Genomic DNA, 10,257 nt, shown 5'->3' with positions numbered 1-10,257 from the left:
AGAATATATAAAGAATCAAAAAACATCAAAAAAAATAAACCCAATCAATAAATGGACAAATGAATTAAATAGACATTTCTCAAATAAATACAAATGGCCAACAAATACATAAGAAAATGTTCAACATCATTAGCAATTAGGGAAATGCAAATCAAAACTGAGTTGTTGTTTTTTGTTTTTTGGTATCAGGAATTGAGCCCAGGGGCACTTAACCACTGAGTCACATCTCCAGGCCTCTTTTGTACTTTATTTAGAGATAGGGTGTCTCTGAGTTACTTAAGATCTTGCTAAGTTGCTGAGGCTGGCTTTGAGCTCATGATCCTCCTGCCTCAGCCTCCCAAATTGCTGGGATTACAGGTGTGCACCACTGTACCCGGCTACACTGAGATTATATCTCACTCCATTCAGAATGACTGTCATCAAGAATAAAACAATAATAAATGCTGGAAAGGATGTGAAAGAAAAGGAACACTTTGACACTGTTGATGGGATTGTAAATTAGTTACAACCACTATGGAAATCAGTATGGAGACTTCTCAAAAGACCAGGTATGGAACCACCATAGGACCCAGCTATCCCACTTCTTGGTATTTATCCTAAAGAATTAAAGGCAGCATACTAGAGCAATCCATGCATAGCTATGTTTATAACAACGTAATTCACAATGGTCAAACTATGAAACCAGCCAAGGTGTCTATCAACAGGATAAAGAAAATGTGGTAGAGCGCCCGCCTAGCACTGGCGAGATCCTAGTTCAATCCTCAGCACCACATAGAAATAAAGGCATTGTGTTGTGTCCATCTACACCTGAAAAATAATATTAAAATTAAAAAATCATCAGAAACATATTAGTGTTTCTTTAAAAAATGTGGTATATATACACACAATGGAGTTTTATTCAGTCATAAAGAAAAGGCAAATTGAGTCATTTGTAGGAAAATGGATGCAAATTGAGACCATTATATTAAAGGAAATAAGACAAACTCAGATGATCAAGGGTTAAATGTTTTCTCTCATGTGGAAGCTAGAGAGGAAAAAGGAAAAGAAAAGTGGGGGCAGTCTCATGAAATCAAGGAAAGATCAGTAAGACCCAGGAAAGAGGCCGGGGGAAGGGAGGAGGGAAAGGCAAGGGGGAAACACTGGGGGGTGATATTGGCCAAATTATATTGTTCTATTGCATGCACACATGAATATGTCACAACAAACACCACCATTATATACAACCAGAATTCACCTATTAAGAATATGGGAAAAGTCAGGCACGGTGGCTAGTGCCAACAGTGACTCGGAAAGCTGAGGCAGGAGTTCACAAGTTCAAGGCCAGTCTCAGCAGCTTAGTGAAGCCCTAAGAAACTTAGTGAAACCCTGTCTGAAAATAAAAAACAAAAAAAGGAGCCAGGCACAGTGGCATACACCTGTAATCCCAGCGGTTTGGGAGGCTGAGGCAGGAGGATCCTGAGTTCAAAGCCAGCCTCAGAAATTGTATTAAGCAACTCAGAGAGGTGCTGTCTCTAAATAAAATACAAAATAGGGCTGGGGATGTGGCTCAGGGGTCAAGTGCCCCTGAGTTCAATCCCCAGTAACCCCCCTCCCAAAAAAGGATTGGAGATGTGGCTCAGAGGTTAAGTGCCCCTGGGTTCAATCCTCAGTACCACCAAAAAAAAAAAATAAATAAAGAAAGAAAACTCAAAGAAGTAGGTAGCGATGGTTAGTTATACGCTGGACAAAGTGGTAGGTTGCGAAGGATCAACTTAATTAGGTGGGAAGGATTAAAAGTTAAAGGTTCTTTTAACATCCTAGCCCCCAGCTCTGTGCCCAAACACCCCTGGCCTAGTGTTCCTGGTCCTCGTCATAGGCCCGTAACACTGGTGCTTTGCCACCTATTTCACCTGGCCTAAGCCAGCTTGCCTTATCACCAAGTCATTGTTCATTACTTTATCCAAAGACATTATCCCCTGGCCCTATGGCTTATCCACATTTCTGTCCCCGACCACATCCCCATACCCAACCCTACCTGGCTTTGTCCAATTGGCTTGAGGCTCTGGGCAGTCGGCTTAACTGTGCTTACCACCTATCTTTATTTAACTGGCCTTTCTTTATTTAAGGGGCACTTTTGTCCTGGCTATACTTTCTCTCCTTATTTTCTAGGCACTCCACCTGTGCCCTAGTCCCTTGCCCAAACAACCCTGGCCTTACTAATCCCTTCATCCAAAACCGCCTTACGACGTGGTGTGAGCCACCAATCTTTACTTAGCCAGCCCTCTAATCCTTGTCCCACCCTCTGGGGATTTTTTACAGGTCAACCCAGCCATGATCCCTGACCCTACCTAGAGTTCCTACTTCCTCCACCTGGGTCCTGTCTACACCCCCTCCTCCCTCCACATCCTTATGTCTTGAGCCACCTGGCTTTAGCCATCCACCCTTGACACAGCCTTACCAGTTGGTGCTGACCACTTATCTTTTATTTAGCTGCCCTTCACACCCTGGCCTTAAGCTCTGGGGCTTAAGTGTCCCTTGGTGCCCTTATGCCCCTCACCTTACTTCGCTGTCTCATTGCCTCAAAAACTGGCCCTTAGGGAATAATTTTGAATCACGCATCTTTATTTAATTAACGTTAGCATCAAGTCTTTTCTCCCTGACCTTAACTACCTGGCCTTGTCCCCTCCCCTTGCCCACCTGGCCATTTTTCCAGCCAGACCCCTGGCTGTATTTCCATTATTGTACCCCCTGCCCAGCTCTGCTCCCCATACCCCCATGCCAAGTCCTACCTGGCCTTTCCCTCCTGGCCTTAAATTCTTGGCCTGATCAGCATGGTGTTAAACCATATGGATTAACTGAGGTGGCCTTAATTTTTGGCCTTATCTTCTTGACTTTACCACCTGGCCTCACCCTATTGGTCTTTTTGCCCTATCTGTGCCCACTGGACACCTGGTCCTCCACCCTCACCCGGCCCTACAGCCTCCATTCTGAAGCCCATACACTCCTTTGACTTGTGTACCTGGCCTGCACCTCACTGCCCAAAGCACCTGGCCTTGCCAACTTGGTATTAACTGCCTATCTTTATTTATCTGGCCCATAGATCCTGGCCCTACCCTCCCAGTTCCCCCATCCAGTCATTTTCTCCTTCTGTATACATGGTCTACTCCTCCGGACCCCCTGGCCCATCTGAATAAAATTTGGGGTCTTTTTGAATTTTTACTTTCAACACTAGCAATTGAATCCAGGGGCACGCTCCCACTGATCTAAACCCCCAAACCTTTTTATTTTAGTTTGAGACAGACCCTTGCTAAATTGCCCAGTTGTCCAGGGTGGCCTCAAGCTTGGGATCCTCCTGCCTCAGCCTTCTGAGTTGCTGAGATTATAGGTGTGTGCTAGAGCTCACAAGTACATCTCACTTTTCTCATATTCTATAGGAAATTTAAATTGGAAAGTAGTTCAGGAAATTGCCCATGACCTTGCTAGAATTTTCATCAGTCTCTGAACTTTCAGTTGGTGCCCCTCAGTCTTTTGACCTGTGACTTCTGTCTTGAGTCATATTGTGGGATTTGAGTTTCTTACCCTGATCCTCTGTGAAAGACAGCATTGGGGTATATTCGGTTTATGTACTGTTTTTTGGTACTGGGGCGAACCTAGAAGGGCTTTATCACTGAATGACATCCTTTTTATTTTTTATTTTGAGACAGGGTCTCATTAAGTTGCTTGGGGCCTTGCTAAATTGCTGAGGCTGGCCTTGAACTTGCAATCCTCCTGCCTCAGCCCCCTGAGTTGCTGGGATTGCAGGCGGGCATCACCAGACCAGCCATCTCCCATTTCTTGACCAGTGTCAGTGCTTAGTGTTGAAAGATAACTGTTTCATGCAAAGGAAGGGAGGGAGGAAGACATGAATGCTGGAACACTTGTGCATTGCTGGTGGAAATATAAAATGGTGTAGCCACTATGGAAAAGATTTTGGCAGTTGGGTGAGGTGGTGCACGCCAGTAATCTAGTGGCTGGGGAAGGTGAGGTAGGAGGATCTTGAGTTCAAAACCAGCCTCAGCAAATTAGTAAGACTGTAAGCAACCTAGTAAGATCCTGTCTCAAAATAAAAAATAAAAAGGGCTGAAAATGTGGCTCAGTGGGTTAAATATCCTTGGATTCAACCCCCAGTACCAAAAAAATTAAAAAAGGAAAAAAGAAAACATTTTGGCAGTTCCTAGAAGATACAGATAGCCAAGCACAGTGGTGTATGATTGTAATCCCAGCAGCTAGGGTGTCTGACGCAGGAGGATTGTTAGTTTGAGGCCAGACTCAGCAACTTAGAGAGACCCTGTCTCACAAAAAGAAAAAAGAAAAAAACTGGAATATAGTTCAGAGGTAGAATGCCCCTGGTATGATCCCTAGTTCCAAGTAGTAGTAGTAGTAATAATAATAATAATAATAAAATAAGAAGAGGAGGAGGAAGAATAATGTGGGGTGTAGATAAAAAAAAAAAGCCTGGGAAATGTGATAAGAATTGAGGCTGTTTGGTACACGAGTTCATGATACTATTCTCTTTCCTGTATATTTGAAATTTTCACTAGTACACAATGAAAAAAATTAAAGAAAAAAGGTGAAGAAGAGAAAAAAATCTATGTAGCATATACAAGTTTTTTTCTTTTTAGTTTTTGCTTTCCTTCTTTTGTTTTTTGGTGTGTGTGTGTGTGTGTGTGTGTGTGTTTTTAAATAAGGTCTCACTATATTGCCCAGGCTGGGCTTGAACTTCTTGGTTCAAGTGACCCTCCTCCTCCCTCAGCCTCCTGAGTAGTTGAAACTCTAGGCTTGTGTCACCATGCCTAAACTCAGACATAAATTTATGTGAAATAATATTATGAATATATTCTATTTTTTTTGGACACACTTAAGGACACACAGGCCAAGCACTGCTCTATCACTGAGCTACACCCCCAGCCAGCCCCGAAGTTTTAAAGCTTCATACCTAAATAACAGCAATAAGCCACTACCCAAGTTAATATTCTTTTTTTTTTAAATACCAAAGCAATTGTTCTTAAAAACTATATAATCATCAGAATCACGTAGGAAATTCAAAGAAACAAAATACAAAGCACAGGAACAGAACTGTAGCTTAGTGGTGGAGGCCTTGTCTAGTGTGCACAAGGCCCTGAGTTCAGTCCTCAGCACTGCAAAATAAGTATAAAAAATAAAAAAGCACAGATTGGGGGCTGGGGTTGTGGCTCAGTGGTAGCATGCATGGGGCACTGGGTTCAATCCTTAGCACCACATAAATGTAAAATAAAGATATTGTGTCCACCTAAAAAACTAAAAAATAAATATTAAAAAAAGCACAGATTGCAGATCCTGATGATCCTCAACCTGCACCTTGTGCTCCAAGAATCTACATTTCTGTTAAGTTTCCCAGGGGATTCCAGGGATCACTTGGGAACCACCAACACTACATCACGTGCCTTCCACACTTTTCCTGGATAGGACAGCAAGGGAACGGATGTTGTGAGGAGTTAGAAAGCTATCGTGAACATCCACATGCTGAGAATGGTGGCTTTGGGTGCAGAAAATGGTTTAGATACTTTGACGTACTGTCTCTGTTTATTCATCTATAGGAACACTTGATTGTAACCTCACCTGTGTAAAGCTCTATCTGGCATAGCACTCAAGGTATGTTAGCTGCTGCTACTGTTATTGTTATTATTATTGAAGAAAGCCCTGGACTAAGAAGCAGATAGACACAGGTTCAAATCCTATCTCCACCACTTTCTAACTGTCTGACTTTGAGCAAATGACTTAACCTCTCTTAACCTCTTTCCCCATCTGTCAAATGATGACAAAAATCACAGCAATTATATTATGTGAGAAGATATGTTGTTAGGCTGAAAGACAATGTAAAGCTCAGTGCTCACAGTGCTAAGCCTATAAAAGCATTCAGCAAATAGAAGCAAGTAGCTGTTTTAAAGTATTTCCTGGAAGAAGGGACCTTATCCTCCAGGGCCCCAGCTTAGGTGACCTTGCTGGACTGTGGATATGCTATCACCTGAGAAAGTCAAAAAGCTATCGTGAGCTGTTCTTTCCACTGGGAGCTGTTTTTTTCTCAGGCTGGGAGAGGCTGTGCTTTACACACCTGTGCATGGACCTGGGCCAGCAGAAGGTAAAGGAACAGAGAGTGCAGAGGCTTGGAGAATTCTACTCAGTGACTTGCCAGGTCCATTCTTCTACCCTGTGGTAGGCGCCCCAGAGGTCCAAGCTGTTACAGTTTAGCATGCCTCTTCCAATGGGAGAAATTTGTAGCTGTCCTTCTCCTCCCCTCAGAATTCACCCAGACTACCCCTGTGGAAGACTTCTGGCAGCACCTCTGGTAGTCCCTGTCCTGAGGAGCTCTTCTGGTATCATGCACACAGAACCCAACTCACATCTTGATTCTGCCGTGTGACTTTGGGGCAGTCACTTAACGTCTCTCAACTTCCACGGCCTTCTCTATAAAATAGGGTTTGTCATTGGAGCTACCTCGAGTCTCCAAGCACTACCGTTTCCAATCGATATCAAAGGTTTGTGCCAGTTCCTATTATGCAATCTGGTAGGGTTAGTGCTCTGCTAGTGGTAGTTAATACTACCAGCCTTAGAAGACTCTGTAGCACCTGTAGCGACTCCTTCCTGGGATCACCCCTAATCACCACTGAGCATCCTCCAGGCCCCAAGCCAGGAGACATGCCTATTTCTGATTTGTTCTCACCAAAGAACTCACACAAGAGGGATGTAGTGTTTTGCCATCCACAGCAGCTTTGCAGCCATCACTCAAACTGGGGCTGAAGAGGCAAAATGAGTCAGTTGGACTGAAATGGGGTCCTGAACTACCCCAGTCTCCCTGGGTCAGCAAAGGGACAAATTCTGTGAACATCTGTAATCACTGGGCAGTAGAATCTTCTGTGATAATGAAAATATTCTACTCCTACACAGCTACTAGCCACATGAGCTCATTGAGGAAGCATGGCTAGAGACTGAGAAACTAAATTTTTTTTTCTTATTGAATTTTACCTTGACTTTTTTTGGGGGGGCGGGGTGCTAGGGATTGAACCCAGGGCCTTGTGCATGCAAGGCAAGCACTCTACCAACTGAGCTATGTCCCCAGCCCCCTACCTTGACTTTTAGGCTGAGTTTCATTGTGTTATACAGGCTAGTAATTCATAGGTTCAAGCAATTCTCCTGCCTCAGTCTATTGAGTAAGTACGTTGACTCTGAGTAGCAAGGACTATAGGTATGTGTGACTCTGCTGGTCTCTATTTCGTCTCCATGGTCCTGATGTATCCTCAGGGGAAACCTCGGTTTCCTTATGAGGAAAGTGGCCAAGATGCATGCCAGAAAAAAATAAATGATTAGATGAAACACAACCATGTACTTGAAAAAGACACTTTACCTCCATGGTCTTGATCCCTCAAACCCATAACTCTAATTATGAGAAAAACATCAAACTAATTCCAATAGGGCAGAACCTACAATTCCCTGACCAATACTCTTCAGAATTATCAAGGTCATTAATAAGGGAAGTCTCAGGCACTGTCACAGCCAAGGGAGCCCAAGGAGACATGAGAGCTAAATTGAAATAGGCTATCCTAGAATAGAAAAATGTCATTGGTCTCAGCTTCTCAGGAAGCTGAGGTAGAAGAATTGAAAGTTCAAGGTCAGCTGTGGATGTAGTTCAACGTTAGAGGGTTTGCCTAGGATGTACAAGGTCCTGGGTTCGATCTCTAGTACTGCAAACAAAACACAACAAAACAAAAACAGAGTAAATGATAGATTAAATAAATTAAAACATCAAGGCCTCTTTTTTTTTAATATTTATTTATTTATTTTAGTTTTCGGCGGACACAACATCTTTGTTTGTATGTGGTGTTGAGGATTGAACCCGGGCCGCACGCATGCTAGGCAAGCGCGCTACTGCTTGAGCCACATCCCCAACCCCACATCAAGGCCTCTTTCTACCTCAAAGAGTCATTGCAGACATCACATAAGAACCCAATAGGAGGACTGGGGATGTGGCTCAGTGGTAGAGCACTTGCCTAGCACGTGTGGGACACTGGGTTCGAGCCTCAGCACCACATAAAAATAAATAAATAAAATAAGTTATTGTGTCTACCTACAACTAAATATATATACTCAACAAGAAAGCACCAAATAAATCAATTATAAAAATTATAAATATTATATTTTATGTGTTCCAATATCCAAATGAATAAGGGATATTGGAACACATAAACTCAGGAGGCTGAGGCAGGGGGACCACAAGTTCAAAGCTAACCTCAGCAACTCATCTGGGTTCTAAGCAACCTAGCAAGTTATAAAAAATAGCCCTTTTATGTGTTCCAATATTCCTTATCCAAAGGGGGATAATCCTTGGGAGCTGGGTGCAATGGCAAATACCTGTGATTCCAGCAGCTCAGGAAGCTGAGGCAGGAGGATCACAAGTTTGAGGCCAGCCTGGGCAACTTAGGGAGGCTATCAGTAACTTAGTGAGACCCTGTTTCTAAATTAAAAATAAAAAAGGGCTGGGGATGTGGCTAAGTGCTTAGTGTTCCTGGGTTTCATCCCTGGTAACAAAACAAAATGCAAAATGCTTGGAATTTGGATTTCAGATTTTGTTGGATTTTGGAATATTTTCATATACATAATGAGCAATTTTGGTGATGAGATCTAAGTCTAATCAATGTTTTCTGTATGCCTCATACACATAGCAATAATGTAACCTTACACAATACTTTAAGAGTGCTTATGTTTTGACAGCAACCTGTCAAATGAAGTCAGATATGGAATTTTCCACTTGTGGCCTCATGTTGTGGATTTTGGAGCATTTCAGATTTTTTTTCTTTTTTTTTTTTTTAAATTTTTAGTTGTAGATGGACACACTACCTTTATTTTATTTGTTTATTTTCATGTGGTGCTGAGGATCGAACTATCGAACTCAGTGCCTCATGCATGCTAGGTGAGTGCTCTGCCACTGAGCCACAACTCCAGCCCCGCATTTCATATTTTCAAATTAAGGATGCTCGATCTGTATGTAAATATCCAGAATAGGTTAATCTGTAGAGTCAGATAGCAGATTAGTAGTGGTCAAGGGATGTGGTAGAATTACTGCTTACAGCTACAAGATTTCTTCTTGGGCTGGATGAGGTTCAGGAGGCTGAGGCAGAAGGATTCCAAGTTCAAGGCCAGCCTGAGCAACTAAGCCAGAACCTGTCTCAGAACAAACAAATAAATAAACAACAACAACAAAAACAAAACAAAAAAACTGGGGGTAAGTAGCAGATATTGAACCCAGGGGAGCTTAAAGCTTAACCACTGAGACAGGGTCTTGCTAGTTTGCTTAGAGCCTCAATAAATTGCTGAAGCTGGCTTTGAACTTGTGATCCTCCTGCCTCAGCCTCCTGAGCTCCTGGGATTACAGGCTTGTGCAAAAAAAAAAAAAAAAAAAAAATTAAAGGCAGAGGATTTAGCTCAATGGTAGAGCACCTCTGGGTTCAATTTCCAGTACCATACACACACAAAAGTTTCCTCAGGGTGCTGAAAATGTTCTGAAATTAAACAGAGGTGGTAGTTCCACAACACTGTGAATGTTCTAAATACTACTGAACTGTACACCTAAAGTGGTTTAATGTTAAGTAAATTTCACCAAAAAGATATTATGTAGACATTTGATATGACAGTCCCCAAACTCTCTTCTATTTTACAAGTCAGACCCAAGTCTTTGAAACTCCACAGCCCAGGATTTTTGAAACCCAAACTGGTGAGTAGGGAAGAAAAGTGGTTTTGGCATTGGGGGGTGGGGGTGGTGAGACTTGTGCCTCAGCATCAGACAGACCTAAGCTTGAGACCCTGCTCTGCCATTTGCTAGCTGGATAACTTTAGGCAGGTACCCCCTGCCCCACCAGAACTAGTTGCTTCATCTGCAAAGTGCATGATTGTTGGAACTATTCAATGACACCCACTGCACAGACCCAGGCACTTGACAAGACAAGGAGGCAATAATCATTTCCTTCTTGTCCCCCTTTCCCAGTTGCACTGTACAGGACGGATGGCTTTGATCCCCTCCCACACGGAGCTGGCTGAGTGCCAAAGAATGGGGGGTGAGAGTCAGGGTTTCAAGGTCTACAAAAAGCCAGAAATCATCTTTTTAGTTAAAAAGTGCCAGCCACAAATTCATAACATTTTTTCCATCGATCCCTTGCAGGCAAACTCATCAGGGCTGTTCCCCTAATAGACTCAAGGCCAACCCAAATT

This window comes from Marmota monax, unplaced genomic scaffold (assembly GCF_021218885.2).
Source record: "Marmota monax isolate L192 unplaced genomic scaffold, Marmota_monax_Labrador192_F-V1.1 WCK01_AAM20220418_F8-fsc00185, whole genome shotgun sequence".
In the NCBI taxonomy this organism is placed as follows: Eukaryota; Metazoa; Chordata; class Mammalia; order Rodentia; family Sciuridae; genus Marmota; species Marmota monax.
The sequence above is the reverse complement of the archived record's forward strand: the minus strand, read 5'-3'. Positions refer to the sequence as shown.